This window comes from Peromyscus eremicus, chromosome 1, assembly GCF_949786415.1.
Source record: "Peromyscus eremicus chromosome 1, PerEre_H2_v1, whole genome shotgun sequence".
Classification (NCBI taxonomy): domain Eukaryota; kingdom Metazoa; phylum Chordata; class Mammalia; order Rodentia; family Cricetidae; genus Peromyscus; species Peromyscus eremicus.
The window spans coordinates 180,129,868-180,156,651 of NC_081416.1; the positions used below are offsets into that span (position 1 = coordinate 180,129,868).

The window sequence follows — 26,784 nt, forward strand, 5'->3', positions numbered from 1 at the left end:
CTCAGACTATTATTTTGTACTTCATGTACTTTCCCTCACCTTGTGATAGAAGTGTATTGGTGATAGAGCTATATTTTTCTTGGTCAACATGGCACCCACAATAACACAGTAGGGCATATGAATATATGAACAACAAACATAGGAACACATTTTTGCATCCTTTAAATGCAGCATCTTCCATCTTAGCACAATGATTTCTTCATCCCAAGGAAATGTCTGTTTCACAGTTAGCACTTATCTGAAAATGACATGTAATGTGACAATTATATATAGGATGACTGCTTTTTAGCTGATGGATAGAGACTGTCTGTTCCTCTGGGAAACAATGTATGAAGCAGATTGCAGACTAAACAAGAGCTTTAAAAGACATGTTTCAAGGACATGAGTTTCAAAAGAATCTGTCTGTGCAAATGGTTTAACTGTGATGGTGTATCAACATATTTTGAGTGTGGCTAAAAAAAGCTTGAGCTGACTCACCAGCATCTTCAACATTTCTAGCTTCTGCTTTCTCATAAAAATAGTTAAGATACAGAAAATTATGAATAAATGAAATGCTTTGGGCCCTAGGGACCAAATGTGTTAGTAATTACAAATTGAAGGTTGGAGAGATGGATCTGCACAAGACTCATGTTCAAATCCAGCACCCATTTGGTGGTTGACATCCATCTGTATTCAGTTTTCCAAGTTGAATGTCCTCTCATGGCTTTTGTGGTACTGTACAAATGTGGTGCCAGACATACAGGCAGTTAAAACACTAGATGCATAAAGTAAAATTACTATATCTTTAAAGGAATAAGAATATAAATTTATAATTCATAAAATCATGTAAGTAAAGTAAGTAGCAAATAAAGAAGCAATCAGCTTTTGAGAAAATTTTTTACAGATCATCAAAGTGATAGAATACAAAATATCTCAAAAAAGTAACCAGTTTTCTGATTACAAATATGAACCTCCATTTACACATATATGTCCTTATATACAGAAGCAGCCCTAAACGTTCTATCACAGAACTCCTCTAGCAGATAAATACCTTTAGTGAAATGACTGGATACAAGATAAATTCAAATAAATCAGAAGCCCTCCTATATAAAAATGATAAACATGCCAAGAAAGAAATCAAGGAAACAACACCCTTCAAAATAGTCACAAATAATAAAATAACTTGGTGTAACTCTAACCAAGCAAGTGAAAGACCTATATGACAAGAACTTCAAGTTTTTGAAGTAAGAAATTGGAGAAGATATCAGAAGATAGAAAGATCTCACATGCTCATGGACTGGTAAGATTAACATTGTTAAAAGGGCCATCGTACCAAAAGCTATCTACAGATTCAATGAAATCTCCATTAAAATTCCTACACAAGTCCTCACAGACCTCAAGCAAACAATACTCGACTACATATGGAAAACCAAGAAAAACGCAGGAACGTTAGAACAATAGTGTACAATAAAAGAACTTAATGAGGAATCATCATACCTGATTTCAAGCTCTACTACAGGAATATAGCAATAAAAATCACATGATATTGGCATAAAAACAAAAAGTTCAATCAATGAAATCAAAGACTCATCATGTAAATACATGCACCTATGGACACCTGATTTTTGACAAAGAAGCCAAAATTATACAATGGACAAAAAGAAAGCATCTTCAACAAATGTTGCTCATTTAAATGAATGTCAGTATGTAGAAGATTGCAAATAGATCCATATCTATCACCCTATACAAAAATCAAGTTCAAGTAAGTTAAAGATCAGTTTTTTAATTGAAGAATTTTTTGTTCATTTTACATACTAACTAAAGATTCCCTCTTAACTTTCCTCATGCTACCCCCAAAGGAGCCCCACAACTCACCCCCATCTACTCCTCCAAAAGGCTGGTGGTACATTCAGTTGATTCAAGACCAAGGCCCTCCCCCACTGCATTAAGGCTGAGCAAGGCATTTCACCACAGGTAATGGGCTCCAGATAGCTAGCTCACGCACCAGGGATAGTGGATCGAAGACCTTAACATAAACCAAGTTACACTGAACCTGATAGAGAAGAAAGTATGGAATAGCCTTGAATGAATTGGCACAGAAGACCATTTCCTGAATACAACACCAATAATGCAGACACCAAGATCTACAATTAATAAATGGAACCTAAAGAAACTGAAAAGCTTCTGTAAGGCAAAGGACACTGTCATTAGAACAAAACAGCATTCTACAGAATAGAAAAAGATCTTCACCAACTCCACATCTGACAGTGGGCTGTTTTCCAAAATATAAAGAACTCAATATACACATACGTACAGAAAAATCCCCAGGTCCCAAAGCATTTCATTTATTCATAATTTTCTGTATCTTAACCTTTTTTATGAAGAAGCAGAAGCTGGAGATGCTGGTGAGTGAGCTCCAGCTTCCCTTAGCCACACTCAAAATATGCTGATACATTATCACACTTAAGCCATTTGCACAGACAGATTCTTTTGAAACTCATTTACTTGAAACATGTCTTTGAAAGCTCTTGTTTAGTCTGCAACTTACTTCATACACTTTTCCAGAGGAACAGTCAGTCTCCATCCATCAGCTAAAAATCAGCCATACTATATAGAGATGTCACATTACATGTCATTTTCAGATAAGTGCTAAGCTGTGAAATAGACATTTCCTTTGGATGAGAAAATCATTGACATTATTAGGTAAAGAAGAGACAAAAAAGCAAGTATTCTAACCATTAATATTTACTTCAGAAGAGTTGCAGTAGGGAGAAGAGAATGTTAAGCAGACATCTACAGTTACAAGAATCCCACCTATCCAGCCACAGCAATTTTAGAGATGCTCACAGAGATGAAAGCCAGTTCTTAATCTTTATTAAAGAAACCCAGCTCTCACTTCTCCATTTTAAGATCTTCTTGTCCCTGAGACAGATCCAAGAAAATGCTTACCTCTCCAATAACTCGGTGGAGCACTGTGTAAATGACTGAAGAAATACAGATTTCCAGTGCTCATAAAAGGACTGTTCATCTAGACTAAGATCCCTCAGAGAGTGCATTACTTTGTTATCTGTGATGTCTTGACAGTGTTTGTATAGAGACTTTGGGATACTTCCAATGAAGGAAAAAAAAATTGGTCCTCAAGGAAAATCACAATTATCACCTTCTACTTGTTAATTATAATGATGTTTATGACTTTGTTGGATGCTAAGGAATAGCTGTCAGAAGTTAGAAAAAGTTTCCCATGTTTCCTTTGGGAGCATCTAAGTTTTGAATTTGTGTTGTCATCAGGGGTGAAGAGGTGCACTCCAGGGTAGATCAAGGGATTTGTTGAATGTATTTCCAGAGGGATTCATTGTACAGTACTGTTTCATACTTGCAAAATCATGCTGGCATGAAGTCCTTCAGGAAGATCATCAACATGTCATTAGGAGTCTTGTATTTTCCCATATGTGGCCTAAGAAGTGTTGGGAAAGAGCCATGAACTTGAGGTAAGCCAGAACAGAGATGAGTCACACAGTGGCAGACAGCCCCATTTTGGGGAGTGGAACTTGAAGAAATACTAAAGAATAAAAACCATTGTGTCAATCATGCTTAGAGCAGAGAAAGAAAGAAGGGTAATTCAGAGCATCATAGCTGTGCTCTGTAACAGTTGTCCTAGGGTGTGGGAATATGGGAAGGAAAAGTACAACATTTCATCAAAGGGAAATTTTTTCCAAATATCTTTTTCAGCATGGCTTAAGGTCAGCCCACCTATCTATAGGTGTTTCTTCTCTTTTGGTGCATAATACATTGGCTGGGTTATTGGCCTATATAACATGACTGTTTAGTCTCCAATATAAGGCCATAGGTTTTGTCGTCTTAGATAGAAGTAGGTTTGCAGGAAATCTGGGACACTACAAAAAGACCAGATATAAAAAATAATAGGAATAGAGGAAGAGGAAGAAACACAGGTCAAAGGCACAGAAAATATTTTCAATAGAATCATAGAATAAAATATCCCAAACCTAAAGAAGTACATGCATATCAAGGTACAGGGAGCATACAGAACACCAAATGGACTAAACCAAAAAAGGAAGTACCTTTGGTACATGATCATCAAAACATTAAATGTTCAGAACAAAGAAAGACTGTTAAAAACTGCAAGGTAAAACAATGAAGTTGGGGATTGGGTTTAAAAAAAGACCAAGCAATATATAATGGCAGACTTACCAGATTTACTCCTTTTTCTCAGTGGAGACTCTAAAAGCCAGAAGGGCCTGGACAAATATGCTAAGATAATTGTGAATTTATGTGATGACTGTATGTCATTCTTTGTTTATTTTTTCTATCCTCAGTTCTTCCTGTATTGTTTCTCTTGGGCTAGGGAGAGATGTGAGACTGTATGTATGCCATTATCACCAGAATTTTAGGTGATCTCTTTATTGGCACCACAGTATAAAAAAGCAATTGGGATTTTATTTCTGTGGTTCTTAATTTCATTAATAAAAGCCTTTAAGAAGCCATCAAATGGAAGCTGAAAGATGATTTTATTCGAGTTGAAAAGAAAAACATACCAGAACAGGAAATCTATAAATTGCCTATAAATATCAGCAGTTTCTCAAAGGAGGGGAATTGAAAAGAGCCATGACCTTGAGTTAAGCCAGCATGGAATTGTTCACACAGTGGCAGACAGCCCCATGGTGGGGTGTGGGGCCTTAGTGATAGGCTAAAGAATGCCAAGCAGTGGGGTCAACATGCTTAGAGCAGAGACAGAAAGAATAATTCAGAGCACCATGGTGTGCTCAGCAAGAGCCTTGCTAGAGATAGGGAATCTGGGGAGGAAAAGTAGAGTATTTCAGCACAGGGATAATTTCTCTGACCCTCTCTTTAGCATGCCTTAAAGTGAGCCCACCTTCCTAGAGGTGATCCTTCCTCTTTGTGGCATAATCTCCTGACAAGGTGATTGACCTGAATGTTGAATCTCCAGTCAGGACAGACATTTCACTGTCTTAGATACAATATTTTTCCGTTAATTAAATTCTATGTCACTCTAATATTTTCCCACTGAAGAAGTAAACATGAAATTATTTGTAAATAGATCCTAGGTCAGAAATCCCAACCATTTTTGACATCTGTGACATCTGGAGAGAAGAGTGTTTTCAGGTGGCCCAAAGATATTTCTGGCTTCTAGCCAGGATATTAAATGCTGATTTTTCTCTAGTGTCTTTCTACTGAATATGGCATAACCAACATGTGCTCTCCAATTCTCATATTTTCCCTCTGGGGAGAATATTTCATGTTTCTACAAATGTGTATGAGCTGTAGTAGAAATGTCATTGGAGACAGAGTGTATCTGTCTTCTTCAAGCTGATGGAGAATTTTTAGTAAGAGAGTTGGGGAACCCCTCAAGATGGACATGTTGAATAAATTACAAAAGAACATCAGTAGTTGCTTGTGCCACAGGTGTCAGGACGAAGGACGTCCCTGACTGGAGATGGAAAGAGATGTGAGGAGAGGTAAAGTCAGGACCTTGACACATCCTAGGCAGGGAGGGAGGAGAAGTAAATACAGAAGACATTTTGAAGTGTTTTAGTCAAAGCCTTCTAATCTGGTGATGGGATCACTAGAGCATCCATCCATTCGGCTCTTAAATAGTTTTCATTTGAACCCTATGGCTGAATATTTAGCTGAGAGGTTCTATGAAATCTTAACATCTGAGAATTCCCCAATCTCCTCATGATTCAAGAAAATTCATTGTATGTACATTTTGGTTTGAATGAGAATGTCTGTCATAGGCTCATCTCCTTGAAAACTTGGTCCACATATGGTGGAATTGTTAGGGAATGTATAGGAGGTCCCGACATGTTGGTGGAGCTGTGTCATTTGAGGTAGGCTTTATGGTTGCAAATACTTCTGCCATTCCAAGTGTGAATCACTTTGACATTTTGGTGTAGATCAAGATGTGAGTTCTCAGCTGCTCCTTTACTCTGCCATCACAAACTCCAATCCTCTAAGACCATGAGCCAAATTAACTCTTTCTTTCTCAATAACATTGGTCATGGCATTTTTATCACAGCAACAAAAAAATAATGCAAATGATATAGAAATGGCTATGTAGCCTAGAGAGGAAGTAGAACCACATAATGCTTTAGACGTGGATTCAGAAGATCTTTTTCTTCAGTTCCCACTTGCTACTCAGACCACACAAAAAGAATGTGTGGCATATTGAGAGTCCTATGAATGTATCATATCATTCTTAAATATTCTTTCAGGTTTTGCACAGTAGATTCATTTTTGAGGCCTCACTGTATAGTCCAGGCTAGCCTGGAATTCACTATATAGACCCAGCTTGATTCTCCCTCACATAGAAGGCCTGCCTCTGCCTTCTGAATGCTGTGATTAAATGCCTTCACCACTGCACCCATCTGTTCCATAGTCAGTTTAACTACAATGTCAGTCTTGGTCAGATCACAGTAAATAGCTAATAAGCTCCCCATTAATTCAAACTAAAATATTAAAAGGGTAAAGTCTAACAAAAATACAATCAGAAAAAAGACAGACTAATTAGAAAGGACAATTAAGTCAAATAGAAAACTAGAAGCACAGTTTCTATTTTAATGCTGAAAACTAAAATTTCTTATGAAAAGTCAAAGAAATGAAACTTCTATACCTTTATTAGTATTCACACCTGCATTAGAAATTTCTTCAGTCAAAGTCCAAGCTTTTTAGATCCTTTTGTGAAAACACATAGTTGCATTTTCTGGTTAATTGATGATGTGGGAGGGCCCAGTTGAGTGTGTGATATCATCCCTTGCATCAAGGGTGCTGTAAGAAAGCAGGCTGCACAGTTGATGGAGAGCAGGTCAGAGAGATCCCCTTGCTTCTGCCTCTTGAGTACTGGAACTGATTTAGGTTAAGACCACTACATATGGCCCACTACATGTAGTTTTCAGCTCAGTAGGAGCCAATGAAATGAAAGGTTCTATGAGATAAAATGCAAGCGTCAATATGTTCTGGTTAAACTCTAAAGACTTCTAAGAAGCAGCAATTCTAATTTTTGATGTTGGATCCAGAAGTCTTGGTCAAGGGTAGAGGGATATGTGAATTCTATAACAAAGCCCAAAGTGACAAGAATTCCACCTGCTCAGTCACAGCAAGATGGAGAGTCTGCCGAGGGGTGAAGGCTTTCCCCTGAACTCAGTCACTGAATAAACACAGCTCTGAGCCTTCTGTCAAGGAAGACCCCTGTGTCTATCTATTTTCCTGAAGAAGAATTCAACAAAGTATCACCTTTCACATAGTATCTACAGAGCTCTGTGCAGGAAGTTTTCAATACAGGTGAGTCCAGGATGCCAGTGTTCATAAAGGGCAGGTGTCTGGCCCTGATATCCCTCAGAAAGACCATTACAATATCACCTTTTAGTGGCAGCATCTGCATGGTTAGAGTTTGGGTTGCCTCCAAGGAGGAACAGGTTTTCTCCCCATAACAATCACCACAAACAACTGATTGTGGTGACTAAGGAACAGCTGGGCCAAAGTTAGAAAAGGTTTGCATGTTTCATTGTGGATAATCTATGTTTGGAATTGATGTTAATATTAGTTATGGAAATGTGTGCTTGAGGGTAGATCAAGGGATGTATTTATGGTATTACCTGTGGGATGGTGTACATTGCACAGTACTGTTTCAATCCTCCAAAAGTATGCTGAGGACAAATCCTTTCATAAGGACCATCATTGTGTGAGCTTGAGTCTAGTATATGCTATGCAGATCCTACAATCTTCTACATGTGGCCTGGGACTGTTTACTCTGTCAGTGTAGACCCACCGGAGCACATGTTTCCTCCAGCAGATTCTGTGAGTTATTTCAGTGTTCACTTGTCTGTATGTGGCTCTCAGGCTTGTTTTCTGAGATACCCATGGATCCTCTGACACTACAGAGGCCTAATATATTGCCATTGTACAGAGAATCTGCTGTATAAGTAAGGAATCCTGGGAAAACGGGCAAGGATATGGATTAGGCAATCATAACAAATATAGAGAACAGGGTATGGGTGTGTGTGTGTGTGTGTGTGTGTGTGTGTGTGTGTGTGCAGTTCTAGCATGTAAAAAGCAAGGGAAACAGGAATCACACCCTAAGGCTCACCTTTCCTTTATAATTTCAAATTCAATTCCAGTGATAGTGAACATGGCTCCTAATCCCCTTAGCCATATCTAGATTCTGGATATACCTCAGGGACTGTCACCTGACTCAGGATGGTGTCAGAGAACTATATCATATCACTCACCTCCATAGACCTGCTGGGACCCTTGGGGACACAGGCCAGGCACTGTGAGGTCACAGATCCATGACTCTCCACTTCACAACTGGCCTCCCAGGTCTGAATAGAATCCATGGATCTCATATCCTGAGGTCAGAAGGAGTACTAAAGGTTGATTCTAGCTCTGTGCAATCTGCTGACACTTTTGTATGTCTTGAGCTGTGCCCTTAGCAGCAAATCAGGGGTCGCTTTAGATACCTCATCCAGGAAGCAGTCTAAATCTGTGGGTATTTTGCAAGCGGCTGAAAGTAGATCTACCACATGACACAGCTACATCATTCTTGGGCATAGGCCCAAAACCCTATATCCTATTACAGAGACATTTACACCCATGCTTATCCCCACTCTGTTCACAATATCTAGGAAGTGGAACCAGCCTAGATGTCATTCAGCTGGTGAGCAGATAATGGAAATGTGGTGCATTTACACAAAGGAATCATAGTCACTCAAAAAGAGAACATGAAATTATGAAACTTCCAGGGAAATGAAGGAAACTAGAGAATATTATCTTAAGTTATGTAAGCAAGGCTCAGGATAAATGGAGCTTGCTTGCTTTCATATGCATATCCTAGCTCCTAATTTTTATGTGAGTTTATTTTTGTGTGGGTGAGTATGCCTCACTGCCAGGAAACTAGAAAGGAGCCCAGCCAAGGTGGGGAATGGGAGAGTAAAGAGAAAATGGTGGGAAGGATAATAAAAAGTGTGACAGTGTGATATTAAAGTGCAAAGGGGGAATCACTGGGAGGGGAAAGTGAAGCAGGGATGAGGGCAGGGAGATGGGGAGATGATGGATGTGGGGAGGGTCAACCAAGACTGTTTGAAAATGCCATAAGGAAGTGGCTGCTTTGTACACTAACTTCAAAAGCCAAGAGTTGAACAAACTTGTCAGAATCACTATTCATCATGCAAACACAGTTTTCAGAATGAGAACCATCTAACTCCAACCAGAATGGCTCTTAGCAAAAGAATAGAGAAGAGTACCACAGAGCACAGGTTGCTCTTGCAGTGGACCTGGGTTTGACTCCCAGTACCTATGTTAGGGAGCTGGCTCTGAAAGAACTGTCGCCCTCCTCTGGCCACAGTGGACACTACACTCACATGTACACAAAATATATTAATAGTAGTCATTGGATCAGATGTATAGAATACACACAGGTGTATTAACAGATACATACTGATGGGGAAACAGTGTTTGTAAAGCAGTACATTGTAGGAGCAGGAGAATAGAAAATTCAGTGTAGAAGAGAGTTGCAGAAGAGGCACAGTCCATGTGAGGATGTTTGGTATCAAGGTGGAGGTGCTAGAAAACTGATTAGGGGATTTCTGAGAGGGCTCCGTGGGTTGAGGCACTTGCTGTGGATGATCTGAGTTCCATCCCTGGGACCCACATAGTGGACAGAAAAAACTGACTCCTGAAAGATGTCCTCTGACCTCCACACATGGGCCATGCTGTGTGTGCACATGCACACACACACACACACACACACACACACACACACACAGAGAGAGAGATACACAGACACACACACACACAGAGCAAATAAAATGTAATAAGAAAAGCTTAAACATCCTTTTATAAAGAATTTTTTAACTGTTTTTAGTTCATATGTGTTTACATGCAGTGTCCTGAGAGGCCAGAAGAGGGCATCAGATGCCCTAGGACTGGAGTACAGATGATTGTGAGCCACTATGAGGGTGTTGGGAATCAAACCAGGGTATTGTGCAAGACCTGCAAGTGCTCTTAACCACTGAGCCATCTCTCCAGTCCCAAAAGACAGTTTAGAGACAGAGAAGCTGGGCAATATATATGCTGATGTAACTGGTACTGGTAAGTCAATCAATGAGACCAAATCAGCACATCATACCATAGAGGTTCAAAATCTAATTATGAGTAACCATATTAATTTGTGGAAGAAAATACAGAAGAATAATTAAATTTCAGAGTAGGAAAGATCATCATAAATGATAAGATTAATCCAATATATCACATTATGTTTAAAACAATTCTACCTTCTAGGTACCATAGACAATATACAGAAAAACCCACTTTTTGGAAAGATTTAGATACCACATATTAGGCAAATAATTTTTATTTATATACACCACTCATATACAGTCAAGCTCATAAATTTTTTTATCTATCTATAAATTATATATAATTATTTTATGTTTTATAAATTAAATTTAAGTATACTCAATTTAAATACACCTAAATTTATTTTATCTTTTTTTTTTTTTTTTTGGTTTTTCGAGACAGGGTTTCTCTGTGTAGCTTTGCTCCTTTCCTGGAACTCGCTTTGTAGACTAGGCTGGCCTCGAACTCACAGAGATCCACCTGCCTCTGCCTCCCAAGTGCTGGGATTAAAGGCATGCGCCACCACTGCCCAGCAATTTATTTTATCTTTTACTGAACCTAATACTATGTATGTTTATTCATATATTATGTATATACTTTATGTACATTTATTTATGTATTTATGTATATACTGATGTACAGTCAAGTTAAATCTTCATACTGAGGAGAAAGAAACACATGCTAACTCCCCCATTATCATAACCACCATCATCCTTTCCATTCCTGTCATCTTCATCATCACCCTCTCCATGTCCATCCTCCTCATCAACACCATCATGTTCATTAAAATATCCATTTCCCACAGGAGGAAGTTCAGCTATTGCAGGTAGCCACAGAGATCACCTCCAGTTAGGACCCGAGAAGTGAACCACCCTTCATCTCTTCAGAATCCCCCAGCACCCATCAGACACTTTAATTCATTACTAATTATGACTGTTTACTTATCTACAATTGTGTGGGTGGGTGTGCTTCTGACGTGTCACATATGTGGAGGTCAGAGGACAGCATGGGACTTGGTTCTCTCTGTCCACTTTTATGACAGGTCTGGGAATCCAACTCAACCTGTGAGTTTTGCACAGTGAATGCTCAACTTACTGAAATACCTCCCCAGGCCTTAAGATATGAATGAAGGAAAGAAAAGAAAGAAGGGAGGGAGTCAGGGAGGGAAGGGTTAAAAAGAAGGAGGGAAAACTGTCATCATAATATATTGTATGAGAACAGAGTCTATTTTCAATAAAAGGAAACAAATAAAAAATTATTTTTTTATTTTTAATGTATGAATGTTTGCTTGAATAGGTGTATGTGCACCACACACACGCCTGGTACCGTGAGGTCAGAAGAGAGCATTGAATACCCTGGAACCTGAACCACAGATGTCTGTGAGCCACATATAGGTACTGTGAACCAAACCCAGGTCTTTTGTGAGAGTAACAAGAACTCTTAACTGCTCAGTCATCTCTCCAAGGCTGGTATTAATAACCACTGGGTAATATTTAGACAGAGCTGGAAAATAAAGCCTATAGAGCCTAATCCATTTATTTTTTAATTTTATAATTAATTTAATTTTGCATATCAGCCACAGATTCCCCTGTCCTCCCTCCTCCCACACTCCCTCTCTGCCCTCCCCCAATCCACTCCCCATTCCCAACTCCTCCAGGGCAAGGACTCCCCTAGGGATTCAGTTCAGCCTGGTAGATTCAGTTGAAGCAGGTACAGTCCCCTCCTCCCTTCACCTAGGCTGAGCAAAGTGTCCAGCATTGGCCCTAGTCCAAAAAGCCAGCTCATGCACTAAGGACAGGACCCAGTCCTACTGCCTGGGGTCCTCCTAAATAGTTCAAGCTAATCGACTGTCTCACTTATCCAGAGGGCCTGATCCAGTTCCATGGGGGCTCCTCAGGTATTGGTTCAGTTCATGTGTTTCCACTAGTTTGGCTATTTGTCCCTGTGCTTTTTCCAATCATGGTCTCAATATTTCTTGCTCATATAATCCCTCCTCTCTCTCTTGCCTGGATCTCCATCTGGGGCCTGGTTGTGGATCTCTGCATCTGCTTCCATCAGTAATTGGATGAGAGTTCTATCACGACAGTTAGGGTGTTCGGCCATCAGATCAACAGAGTAGGTCAGTTCTGGCTTTCTCTTGACCATTGCCGGTAGTCTATTGTGCAGGTATCTTTGTGGATTCCTGGGGACCTCTCTAGTACTTTGATTCTTCCTATTCCCATGAGGTCTTCATTTATCATGGTCTTTTATTGCTTGTTCTCCCTCTCTGTTCTTGATCCAGCTGGGATCTCCTGCTCCCCTAAGCTCTCTTTCCCTTGACCCTTGCCCTTCGTTAACTTCCCACGTCCAGTTTGCTCATGTAGATCTCATCCATTTCTCTGTCGTTGGGTGATCCCCATGTCTTTCTTAGGGTCCTCTTTACTAGGTAGCCTCCCTGGAGTTGTGGGTAGCAGTCTAGTCATCCTTTGTTTTATTTACATCTAGTATCCACCAATGAGTTAATTGGTTCTTTGAAAAAATCAACAAGATAGACAAGCCCTTATCCAAACTGACCAAGAGGTAGAGAGAGAGTATCCAAATTAACAAAATCAGAAATGAAAAGGGAGACATAACAACTCACACTGAGGAAATCCAGAAAATCATCAGGTCATACTTCAAAAACCTGTACTCCACAAAACTGGAAAATCTAAAAGAAATTTTCTAAAAGAAAATCTAAAATCCAGGAAATTTCTGGATAAGTAACACATACCAAAGTTAAATCAAGAGCAGATAAACTGTTTAAATAGACCAATAACCCCTAAAGAAATAGAATCAGTCATTAAAAGTCTCTCAACCAAAAAGAGCCCAGGATCAGACGGTTTCAGTGCAGAATTCTAACAAATCTTCAAACAAGAGTGAATACCAATACTCTTTAAATTGTTCCACACAATAGAAACAGAAGGAACATTACCAAACTCCTCCTATGAGGCTGCAATTACCCTGATTTCTAAACCAAACAAAGAAAGAGAACGACAGACCAATCTCCCTCATGAACATTGATGCAAAAATACTCAATAAAATACTGGCAAACAGACTCCAAGAACACATCAAAACAATTATCCACCATCATCAAGTAGGCTTCATCCCAGAGATGCAAGGGTCGTTCAACATATGAAAGTTTGTCAATGTAATATACCATATAAACAAACTGAAAGAAAAAAACCACATGATCATCTCACTAGATGCTGAAAAGACATTTGACAAAATCCAACACCCCTTCATGATAAAGGTCTTGGAGAGATCAGGAATACAAGGAACATACCTAAACATAATAAAGGCAATTTACATCAAGCTAACAGCCAACATCAAATTAAATGGAGAGAAACTCCAAGCGATTCCACTAAAATCAGGAACGAGGCAAGGCTGTCCATTTTTCCCATGCTTATTCAATATAGTACTTGAAGTTCTAGCTAGAGCAATAAGATAACATAAGGAGATCAAAGGGATACAAATTAGAAAGGAAAAAGTCAAGCTTTTGTTATTTGCAGATGACATGATAGTATACATAAGTGACCCCAAAAATTTGACCAAGGAACTCATACAGCTTATAAACACCTTCAGCAATGTAGCAGGATACAAGGTTAACTCAAAAAATCCATAGCCCTCCTATATACAATTGACAAACAGTCTGAGAAGGAAATCAGAGAAACATCACCCTTTGCAATAGCCACTAATGATACAAAAGAGCCCAATCCATGGAAATACATAACGATTGGACAAATATTTTGTTCTTTTGAGGCAGTACTTTAAAACTCACCGAGGAAAGACCAATACTTGGAGAAAATCCCACTTTTACTCAATGTATTGAACTTCAACCTTACAAAGATAAGATCCCAGATGCCATATCAATATTTCACCTCTCACATCCATTCAAACTTACCCAGACCTTCATAACTTGGTCAGGCTTGCACACTTTCTTCCTGATGCTGGGAAATCATTCAGCCATATTAAATTTCATACACTTTTTTTCTAAAGGTATTTTCATTCTCACACCCTTTCAACAATATCTTTACCTGTGTCCTGTTTCCTTTTTGTTTTTTTTTCCTTTCATCATATGATGAAACAGAGCAAAATACTGATTTAAGTTCAAAAGAAAGTTGGCTCCAAACTTCATATGTAACATAATAGAAATAAATTAATATTTCCAGTATACATAGTGTTCAATTATGAAGCATTGTTATTCCCCTGAAAATGCCACATAAAACAGGTCACTCAACCATATTTTCTGCATTGTACAGTCCAGGAAATGTTCTCATATAAGCATGGTTATGGTCGCATTTGAGAATAAATACCAGATGAATCAAAGCAAAATATCAACCAATTGAAATTGACAACATCCAAAAGAAAAACAAGGAAAAGCCCTGATAAAATGTCATCTTGAGGCAATGGCTGAGGAGTTTAAGACAGATGTCCACTCTATCTTGTAGGTGGATGAGCAGCCCATTAACTGTTTCTATTGCAGACATCATTATATCTAGAGATGGACAATAGCTCCCTCTCCTTGAAATAGTATTCCCCTCAGTTGTTATGACGTGCACGATGCCTCTCCCCTTGGCCTGTTTGGCTGTTCACATTGGTGCTTGTCCCAGAGTCAGAGCTTATCCTGACTCAGGGAAGGGTTGTTAGAGGACTGTTGAAACCAAGTGCTTGTGCCTCAACTGAGTAGACTAACCCCATCTCCAGAGCCTGCTTCTCAGTGAGCTCACAGAGCACCTGGCAGTGCACACACAAAAGACTTTAGATCCTCTGTAAAGTGGAAGGCTGCAAATGATGACTCTTACTTGATGACCAGTGATTATAGAAGGAACCAGTGGTGTGTTTTGCACATGTGTATTCTGGACAGAAGATTCACATTTTTGCTAAAGACAGGCTGGACCCTATGCACTGAGAATCTCCTAATTTCCTTATGCTTCATCAAAGGTAAGTTTATACACATACACACACACACACACACGCACGCACGCACGCACACACGCACCCATGTGGGCAATGGTGGAATGTCTTTCTGTATGCTATGAATGTGTTGCTCTGATTGGTTGATAAATAAAATTCTGATTGGCCAGTAGCCAGGCAGGAAGTATAGGAGGGATAAGCAGAAAAGGAGAATTCTGGGAGAGCAAGGCTGAGTCAGGAGATGCCAGCACGCCTTCCAGGGAGCAGCATGTAAGGGCACACAGGTAAAGCCAAGGAACATGTGGCAACATATAGATTAACAGAAACGGGATGAGTTTGAGTATAGGAGCTAGTCAGTGGTAGGCCTGAGCTAATTAATGGGCAAACAGTTTTCATTAATATTAAGACCCTGTGTGTTTATTTGAGTCTGAGCAGCTGTGGGATTACAGGACAGGGGGGAGCCAGGTGGGACCAGGAAAACTTCAGCTACACACACAAACACACACACACACACACACACACACACACACACACACACACCCCTCCATGTAATCACTATGTATCTAACAGATGAGTCGATACCAAACAGTGTATATTACCTTCAGATTTGGACTTTGGTATGGAGATGTACTCTTCCTTGTGTGTTCATGGTTGCTGATGCTGAGAGAATCCTAGAGCAATATAGGGCTTATTGGAGGTGAGATAGATTCACCATATCATTCTTATATATCCAGTGAGGAGCTCCACACTTGTTCTAACCAGAACATGAGTATTTTGTGGCTCACCTTCATTTCTAAATAAATAATCAAAATAATTAAAAACTGTAATATTAAAGATGATAAACTGTGCTCAAATCAGTCAATAGAGTATTCCATCAGGAGAAAGGCAAAATAAACAGGAAAGAAATAAATGAGTCTATTAGGAAATAGGACCTTTGTTTTGATTTTCAATGATGAAATACAAATTAATCTCATGCAGTGAATCTCAGAAATGAAGCTTCTACAGCTTTATGGATATTTGTCCATCCAGCAAAATTTCTTTAGGGAGAGACAAAGAATGTTTACCTAAATATGTGAGTAGCAATTTATCATTGCAGAACATTTTCCTTACCCAACATGCCAGCATTTAAGATAAATGTAAGAGCAATAAAGACACAAGAGAAGCAGGTCCTATTAATATTGTTCAGGTGCCTTATATGGGTATAGACTCTAGGATAAGCACACATCTTCATTTTCAACAGTAAAATTCATGTCTGCCAATTAACATGCATTTATAATGATACACTATAACAATTATACACTAACATATGGGTTGTTATAATCATCTATATGAGACATTTTCTATAAACTGTTGAAACAATAGACATGAATATGTATAGACATCTGACAGGAAAGGAAAAATAATAAAGTATGTGGATATAGAGGCTGGAGAGATGACACAGAGATTAAATATCCTTGCTGTCATTTCAGAGGTCATAAGTTCAATTCCCAGTGTCCACATGGTGGCTCACTACCATCTATAAAGAGATCTGGTGCCCTCTTCTGGTGTGCATAAATACATGCAGGTGGAACACTGTGTACATAATATAATAAATAAATTTTGAAAAAGAATAAAAAGAATATGGATATATAGGCTACAGTATTGATTGCATGTAACCTAATACAATACACCAACAGTAACACATTGATTTCCTAAGGCGGTGGTGAATATTTATGTGATGACTGGCATTCTTTTTCTTTCTTTTTCTTTAATTTACTTGTTATATTCTTTCTTAGGGTGCAGATACAGTGTTGTGAGACTGGATCTCCTTATTACAAGCTGAACTAGATCTCATTCTACAGCCTGACATGCTATTGATTATATTTCAGTCCTCCTGGCTCAGTCTCCCCAGTGCTGGAATAAGTTTAGTGAGTCAATGTGTCTGGTTTATGAGGAAGGATTTTCAAACAACTTTTACTTAATAGAGTGTGTACGGCTGCTAGTAAAGCTGTCTTCTATGTTTGTCATGTTGACTGTGGTTTTCAGCAGTTGAAGAGCACAGAACAGAGATCCTTAGGATCCCTAAAGATCAACAGGAAGGGGGAAATGGTGGGTAAGCCTGCAGTCAAAGCTTCACCTACGTGCCTCAACCAGATATGAGAGTCCACAAAAGAAACCTAAAACAAACTGCAAACACAGTCTAGAACATAAAATCTTACAAAGATGACCACCAGCATGAGGATGGTGTGGACTGCTCTGGTCTCAGCACGGCCTCTAAGATCCTGATTGGAAGTGAGGATGTGCTGTGTTCGATGGTGGTGTCTATGTAGGAGAAGCACCATGGAGACACTGGTCCAGACCATGATGCTGATGAATGTGGCATCAGGGGAAAAATGCAAGATGACAATGCCTACACTGAAACCAGATGTGGAGCAGACCCACTTTCTTACATTGTTAGTGTCATTGCCTGTGCTCTGTAGACCACTGACTTTGATTGGAATGTAGACGTTATTTAAGATACTGAACAACCAACAACTGTAACAAGAATAACTCAGGACATTAGGTGCTCTTCCTCAGAGCCTCAGCCTACCCCAGTGACCAGGAACAAGAGTGAGAAACTGATGGATGCTCAGGGCACAGGTGGAGCACATGTTTGTGCTTTGAGCCACCAGGTGAATGAAGAACTCAATTTTGCATCACAGGTTACTTGGAGGACTCCTAGGAGCAAAAACCATCATGTTGCTTAGAAATGCAGTGACGAGAATGAACACATTGGCCACAGCCAAGTTCGTGACGATAACCTGTGTGGGCCTCAGTCGAGAGCCAGTAAAGTTGGGAGAGAAACTATGGACAAACAGAAGAGTGTTGGCCACAGTCCCAATTCTGACCTGGGAAAGCAGAAGCATCTGGAGAGCCAATTCCTCAGTGGTTTTTGGAGCATTATCTGAGAAGTCATGGAGAGGTCTTCTGTGCAGAATGGAGTGATGACCAGGAGGAACACTGCTCTCTTAAAAACACTTCTCAATGTCTGAGCATAATGAATGATTTGAGTCTTTACTTCTATGATACGATTGTATCACAGTATAGGAGCTTGGCCTGGAGAATACTGCATAGACAATTCAGTCTATTATTTTGTACTTCATGTACTTTCCCTCACCTCATGATGGAAGTGTACTAGTGATACAGCTCTATAATTCTTGGTCAACATAACACCAATTGTAACACAGTATGGCATAAAAACATATGAACGCAGCCCCGGACTTCCCTTCTGGAGCACAGGTGAGTCCCCTAACTTGCCCCCGACCCCATCCCTGGGCACCAGCCACTCCGGGGAAGACCTGCCCAACTTGGCCCCAGGTTCTGGCCACCGGGCAGATTCCCTTCTAGCCCCACCGGGAAGGATCCCCTTCTCCAAGACCCCTGGCAGACCCTGCAGTCTCCACACCCCGCCCCTACGCCCATCCGCCTGAGCCCCAAGCCTCTTCCTGAGATTTAGAGGCCGGCCCCCAGCTCATATCTTGCCCCAGACTTCCATTGTGGAGCACAGGTGAGTCCCCTAGCTTGCACCAGACCCCATCCCTGGGCACCAGCCACTCCGGGGAAGACCTGCCCAACTTGGCCCCAGGTTCTGGCCACCGGGCAGATTCCCTTCTAGCCCCACCGGGAAGGATCCCCTTCTCCAAGACCCAGGGCAGACCCTGCAGTCTCCACGCCCTGCCCCTACGCCCATCCGCCCGAGCCCCAAGCCTCTTCCTGAGATTTAGAGGCCGGCCCCCAGCTCCCATCTTGCCCCGGACTTCCCTTGTGGAGCACAGGTGAGTCCCCTAACTTGCACCAGACCCCATCCCTGGGCACCAGCCTCTCCGGGGAAGACCTGCCCAACTTGGCCCCAAGTTCTGGCCACCGGGCAGGTTCCCTTCTAGCCCCACCGGGAAGGATCCCCTTCTCCAAGACCCCTGGCAGACCCTGCAGTCTCCACTCCCTGCCCTCACGCCCATCAGCCCGAGCCCCAAGCCTCTTCCTGAGACTTAGAGGCCGACCCCCAGCTCCCATCTTGCCCTGGACTTCCCTTCTGGAGCACAGCTCCCATCCTGCCCTGGACTTCCCTTCTGGAGGAGAGAGAGAGAGAGAGAGAGAGAGAGAGAGAGAGAGAGAGAGAGAGAAGAGCTCCATCCTGCCCCGGACTTCCCTTCTGGACAAGAGCTCCCATCTGGACAAGAGAGAGAGACTTCCTGAATCTGTCAGCTCTGTCTGAACCAAGTGTGCGGATAAGGCCAAGAACGAACCACAAGGAGATGGGCAGACATCAAGGCAGAAACACATACAACAAAATGAATAGCAGTACAGCATCACCAGGCCCTAGCCCTCCTCCAACACCTAGACCTGAACATCAGAAATTGGAAGAAGCAGAAGAAAATAGCCTTATAAATGACATCATGAAGAAGCTAGAGGCTTGTATAGAGGAAAAGGCAAAAAAATGGGAAGAACGCTGTAAACAACTAGAGGAAAGGGCAAACAAATTAGAAGAAATCAATAAAGTCCTAGAAGAAAACAATAAAGTACTGAAAGAAAATCAAGAAAAATCAATGAAACAAATGAAGGAAACAGTCCAAGACCTGAAAAGGGAAATAGAAAAAATGAAGACACAAACAGAGGGAATGCTGGAAATAGAAAATCTGAGAAAATGATTGGGCACTTCAGATGCAAGTATAATCAACAGAATGCAAGAGATGGAAGAGAGGATCTCTAGCATTGAAGATACAGTAGAAGAAATAGATTCATCAGTCAAAGAAAACACTAAAGCCAACAAAGTCATGAACCAAAATGTCCAAGAAATTTGGGACACCATGAAAAGACCAAACCTATGAATAATAGGGGTAGAAGAAGGAGAAGAATACCAACTCAAGGGCACAGAAAATATATTCAACAAGATCATAGAAGAAAACTTTCCCAACTTAAAGAAGGAAATGCCTATGAAGATACAAGAAGCCTATAGAAAACCAAACAGACTAGACCCCAAAAAAAAGTTCCCTCGCCACATAATAATTAAACAATCAAATGTACAGAATAAAGAAAGAATCTTAAGAGCAGCAAAGGAAAAAGGCCAAGTGACATATAAAGGCAAACCTATCAGAATAACACCCGATTTCTCAATGGAGCCTTTGAAAGCCAGAAGGACCTGGACAGATGTGATGCAGACACTAAGAGACCATGGATGTCAGCCTAAACTAATATACCCAGCAAAACTTACAATCATCATAGATAGAGTGAACAAGACATTCCATGACAAAACCAGATTTAAACAATATTTATCCACAAACCCAGCCCTACAGAAAGCACTAGAAGGAAAATTCCAACCTAAGGAAGTCAGATACACCCTCAAAAACACAGGCAATAGATAAAGCCACAGCAGTAAACCCCAACGAAGAAATGTACACACACATCACCACCAAAAAATAACAGGAATGAACAATCACTGGACATTAATATCCCTCAATATCAATGGACTTAATTCACCTATAATAAGACCTAGGCTTACAGAATCGATATGAACGCAGGACCCATATTTCTGCTGCATACAAGAAACACATCTCAAATTCAAAGATAGACACTACCTAAAAATAAAAGGCTGGGAAAAGACTTTCCAATCAAACGGTCTTAAGAAACAAGCAGGTGTAGCCATCCTGATATCCAGCAAAATAGACTTCAAACTAAATCAATCAAAAGAGATCAAGAAGGGCATTACATACTCATCACAGGAAAGATCCACCAAGATGAAGTCTCAATTCTGAACATTTATGCCCCAAACACAAGGGCACCCACATATGTAAAAGAAACATTACTAAAGCTTAAATCACATATAAAACCCCACACATTAATAGTGGGAGACCTCAACACCCCACTTTCACCACTGGACAGATCTCCCAAATTGAAACATAACAGAGAAATAAAGGACTTAATTGATGTCATGACCCAAATGGACTTAATCGATATCTACAGAACATTCTATCCTAACAAAAAAGAATATACCTTCTTCTCAGCACCCCATGGAACCTTCTCTAAAATCGACCACATACTTGGCCACAAAACAAATCTAAACAGATATAAAACAATTGGAATAACCTCCTGTGTTCTATCAGACCACCATGGTCTAAAGTTGGATTTCAACAACAAAAACTACAGAAAACCTACAATCTCATGGAAACTGAATAATACCCAACTGAATCACCAATGGTTTAAGGAAGAAATAAAGAAAGAAATTAAAGACTTCCTAGAGATCAACGAAAATGAAGACACCACATATCCAAAACTATGGGACACTATGAAAGCAGTACTAAGAGGGAAATTCATAGCACTAAATGCCCACATAAATAAGCTGGAAAAATCTCACACTAGTGACTTAACAGCACACCTGAAAGTTCTAGAACAAGAAGAAGCAAAGTCTCCCAGGAAAAATAGATGCCAGGAAATTATCAAAGTGAGAGCTGAAATCAATAAAATAGAAACAAAGAGAACAATACAAAAAATTAATGAAACAAAGAGTTGGTTCTTTGATTAAATCAACAAGGTAGACAAGCCCTTATCCAAACTAACGAAAAGACAGAGAGAGAGCATCCAAATCAACAAAATCAGAAATGAAAAGGGGGACATAACAACAGACATTGAGGAAATCCAGAGAATCATCAGGTCATACTTCAAAAACCTCTATTCCACAAAACTGGAAAACCTTAAAGAAATGGATAATTTTCTGGATAGGTACCACATACCTAAATTAAATCAAGACCAGATAAACTATTTAAATAGTCCAATAAGCCCTAATGAAATAGAAACAGTCATTACAAGTCTTCCAACCAAAAAAAGCCCAGGAACAGATGGTTTCAGTGCAGAATTCTACCAGATCTTCAAAGAAGAGTTAATACCAATACTCTCTAAATTGTTCCACACAATAGAAACAGAAGGAACATTACCAAACTCCTTCTATGAGGCTACAATTACCCTGATTCCTAAACCAAACAAGGATACAACAAAGAAAGAGAACTACAGACCGATCTCCCTCATGAACATTGATGCAAAAATACTCAATAAAATACTGGCAAACAGACTCCAAGAACACATCAAAACAATTATCCACCATGATCAAGTAGGATTCATTCCAGGGATGCAAGGGTTGTTCAACATACGAAAGTCTGTCAATGTAATACACCACATAAACAAACTCAAAGAAAAAAACCACATGATCATCTCACTAGATGCTGAAAAAGCATTTGACAAAATCCAACACCCCTTCATGATAAAGGTCTTGGAGCGATCAGGAATACAGGGAACATACCTAAACATAATAAAGGTAATTTACAGCAAGCCAACAGCCAACATCAAATTAAATGGAGAGAAACTCAAAGCAATTCCACTAAAATCAGGAACGAGGCAAGGCTGTCCGCTCTCCCCATATTTATTCAATATAGTACTTGAAGTTCTAGCCAGAGCAATAAGACAACATAAGGAGATTAAGGGGATACAAATTGGAAAGGAAGAAGTCAAGCTTTCCCTATTTGCAGATGACATGATAGTATACTTGAGCAACCCCAAAGATTCCACCAAGGAACTGATACAGCTTATAAACACATTCAGCAACATAGCAGGATACAAGATCAACTCAAAAAAATCAGTAGCCCTCCTATATACAATAGACAAAGAAGTGGAGAAGGAAATCAGAGATACATCACCCTTTACTATAGCCACAAATGACATAAAATACCTTGGGCTAACACTAACCAAGCAAGTGAAAGACCTATATGACAAGAACTTTAAGTCCCTGAAAAAAGAAATTGAAGAAGGTGTCAGAAAATGGAAAGATCTCCCATGCTCATGGATACGCAGAACTAACATAGTAAAAATGGCAATCTTACCAAAAGCAATATACAGATTCAACGCAATCCCCATCAAAATACCAACACAATTCTTCACAGACCTGGAAAGAATAATACTCAACTTCATATGGAAAAACAAAAAACCCAGGATAGCCAAAAGAATCCTGTACAATAACACAACCTCTGGAGGCATCACGATCCCTGACTTCAAGCTCTACTATAGAGCTACAGTAATAAAAACAGCTTGGTACTGGCATAAAAACCAACATGTGGACCAATGGAATCGAACTGAAGACCCTGACATTAATCCGCACACCTATGAACATATAATTTTTGACAAAGAAGCCAAAAGTGCACAATGGAAAAAAGAAAGCATCTTCAACAAATGGTGCTGGCAAAACTGGATACCAACATGTAGAAGGCTGCAAATAGATCCATATCTATCACAAAAATTAAGTCCAAGTGGATCAAGGACCTCAACATAAATCCAGCTACTCTGAACCTGCTAGAAGAGAAGGTAGGAAGTAGTCTTGAACGCATTGGCATAGGAGATCACTTCCTAAATAGAACACCAGTAGCACAGACACTGAGAGAAACAATCAATCAATGGGACCTCTTGAAACTGAGAAGCTTTTGTAGAGCAAAGGGTACGGTCAACAAGGCAAAGCGACAGCCTACAGAATGGGAAAAGATCTTCACCAACACCACATCTGACAGAGGACTGATATCCAGAATATATAAGGAACTCAAGAAATTAGACATCAAAATGTCCAACAGTCCAATTAAGAAATGGGCTATAGAACTAAACAGAGAATTCTCAACAGAGGAAACTCAAATGGCTGAAAGACATTTAAGGAATTACTCAACATCCCTAATCATCAGGGAAATGTAAATCAAAACAACTCTGAGATACCACCTTAGGCCTGTCAGAATGGCTAAGATCAAAAACACTGAAGACACCTTATGCTGGAGAGGATGTGGAGCTAGGTGAACTCTCTTCCACTGCTGGTGGGAATGCAAGCTTGTACAACCACTTTGGAAATCAATATGGCGCTTTCTTAGAAAATTGGGAATCCATCTCCCCCAAGATCCAGCTATACCACTCTTGGGCATATACCCAAGGAATGCTCAACCACACCACAAGAGCACTTGTTCAGCTATGTTCATATCAGCATTGTTTGTAATAGCCAGAACATGGAAACAACCTAGATGCCCTTCAACTGAAGAATGGATAAACAAAATGTGGTACATATACACAATGGAATACTACTCAGCAGAGAAAAACAATGACATCATGAGGTTTGCAGACAAATGGATGGATCTAGAAAAAATTCATCCTGAGTGAGGTAACCCAGACTCAGAAAGACAAACATGGTATGTACTCACTCATAGCAGGATACTAGATGTGGAACAAGGATGACTGGACTGCTACTCACATCACCAGGGAGGCTACCTGGAAAACAGGACCCTAAGAAAGACACGGGGATCGCCCAATGACAGAGAAATGGAATGAGATCTACATGAACAGCCTGGACATGATTGGAGGTAGTGAAGGGCGAGGGTCGAGGGAAAGAGAGTTTGGGGGAGCGGGAGATCCCAGCTGGATCAACAACAGAGAGGGAGAACAAGGAATAGGAGACCATGGTAAATGAAGACCACATGAGAATAGGAAGAAGCAAAGTGCTAGAGAGGCCCACAGAAATCCACAAAGATACCCCCACAACAGACTGCTGGCAATGGTCGAGAGACAGCCCGAACTGACCTACTCTGGTGATGGGATGGCCAAACACCCTAATTGTTGAGCTAGATACCTCATCCAACTACTGAGGGATCTGGATGCAGAGATCCATGACTGGGCCCCGGGTGGATCTCTGGGAGTCCAATTAGCGAGAATGAGGAGGGTTTATATGAGCGAGAATTGTTGAGACCAAGGTTGGATAAAGCACAGGGACAAATAGCCAAAAGAACGAAAACACATGAAATATGAACCAATGGCTGAGGGGTCACCAACTGGATCAGGCCCTCTGAGGGGGTGAGACAGTTGATTGGCCTGATCTGTTTGGGAGGCATCCAGGCAGTGGGACCGGGTCCTGTGCTCATTACATGAGTCGGCTGTTTGAAACCTGGGGCCTATGCAGGGTCCCTTGGCTCGGCCTGGGAGGAGGGGACTGGACCTACCTGGACTGAGTCTACCAGGTTGATCTCAGTCTGCGGGGAAGGCTTTGCCCTAGAGGAGATTGGAATGGGGGGCGGGCTGGGGGAAGGTGAGGGGGGCGGGAGGGGGGAGAACAAGGGAATCCGTGGCTGATATGTAGAACTGAATTGTATTGCAAAATAAAAATTTTTAAAAAAAGATATTTTTGTATATTGATACAAAAAAAAAAGATACAAGGGAGATGACAAGTCCTATTCCTACCAGTAAAGGAAGGACTGTCTCTCATCTTTGGTTTACAACAGTGTTGCTTCTTCCTGCTCATATACATAGACCTATGGAACAATCACAACAGGGGTAGAAAACCCTGGCAGGGCTTGTCTATGCAGGAGCTGATCATTCCCTGATACCAAAGAAGATGAAGAGCAATGCATGTCAGCCTGGAAGGAATGATGTTAGTGAGACATTGGTCCTGGGATGAAGAAGAGTGTATTGACCAGCACAGCTGTCAGCAGAGGTCTATTTCTGAATGCATAAAAGAAGCAGTTAGAGGCACTGGGGTGGGTAGTGAAAGGGAAAAGTTAACAACGTATTGAAGAGACTGTGACCAGAGTAGCCTGGGCATTTCCTCTTAGTTGTGTCTCCTGTTGAAGATATATTCATGGGTTAGTATGAACTGAGAGACCCACACCAGCTGTTGAGAAATAAGAATATCAGCAGAGGGTTGTGCAACAAAACTGGTGGGATATAGTTTTCCCTCGACTCCTGTTCTTTGCCTTTCATTCCAGGGGTCATCATAGTAGTGGTAAGATGGTTATTTAGATTGTAAAACAGGACCAGCATCCTTGGTTGCTATCACTCATGGATCCAATTTCATGGTGTTTTGTCCTCATAGGTTTCCTGAAGGGGAAAAAAATCAGTGGTGAGTATTGAGTTGAGAATTAGGGTGTTGAGCAGAGGCAGTTCATGCCTGTGACAGAACAAAGACTGTCATTAAAACAGCAGACAAGGAAGGTTTGAGGGGCATATGGCATGGGCAGTCACCACCAGATCAGGAGATTTTGTTGCTCTGGAAGGGGTGGCCTTTATCCATTTCCTCTGTTCCTGACCAGTCATTGAGTGGCAGGCCATCTTTCTGGTTGGCAGGGTGATGTTGGACATTTCTGGCTGGGACCTGAATAGGCCTTGCCTGGTCCTTTCTGTGAAAAAAAAAACACAAGCAAAGGAACCTCCTCCCGCTATGAGGAGGGGGTCAGGTTCCTTCCATATTCCATAGATGGGATAATGCCATCTTATCAAGATTGGAGTGTGTTTGTAGATTTTGTAGAAGTAGACTATTTTTAGAGTGGCTATTGTCATTGCCGATGCATTGTTAGAGGTATAGATGTTCTTTTTTGTCTTTATGTTGACCATTGCTAGTTTTTCAAAATTTTAAATTTAGGACTGAGTATATAAGACATACCCTGTAACAGGTAAAGGCTGAAGAACAGTGGAAAGTCTTGGCAGCCAGGTCCATGTGTGATGTAGTAAATAGGCACCTCAGCCTCTTGTCCCAGGTTTGAAACAGATACATATTAGGGACAGAAAGTAAAGTTAAAAATTAGCTTTTATTAAATTTAAATATTGACTAAAATGGAATCTAGTTAGAGCCGATATTTGGAAACTTGTTAGTTGATACCTTCAATATATGTTTTCAGATTTCTGTGAACAAATCCCATTGTT

At 40.5% G+C, this 26,784-nt stretch overlaps 1 pseudogene; it reads right to left on the bottom strand.

Moving 5' to 3' along the window:
* Positions 1-17,084: 17,084 nt before the first annotated feature.
* LOC131902602 (vomeronasal type-1 receptor 4-like) lies at positions 17,085-18,204 on the bottom strand (annotated as a pseudogene).
* Positions 18,205-26,784: the final 8,580 nt, after the last annotated feature.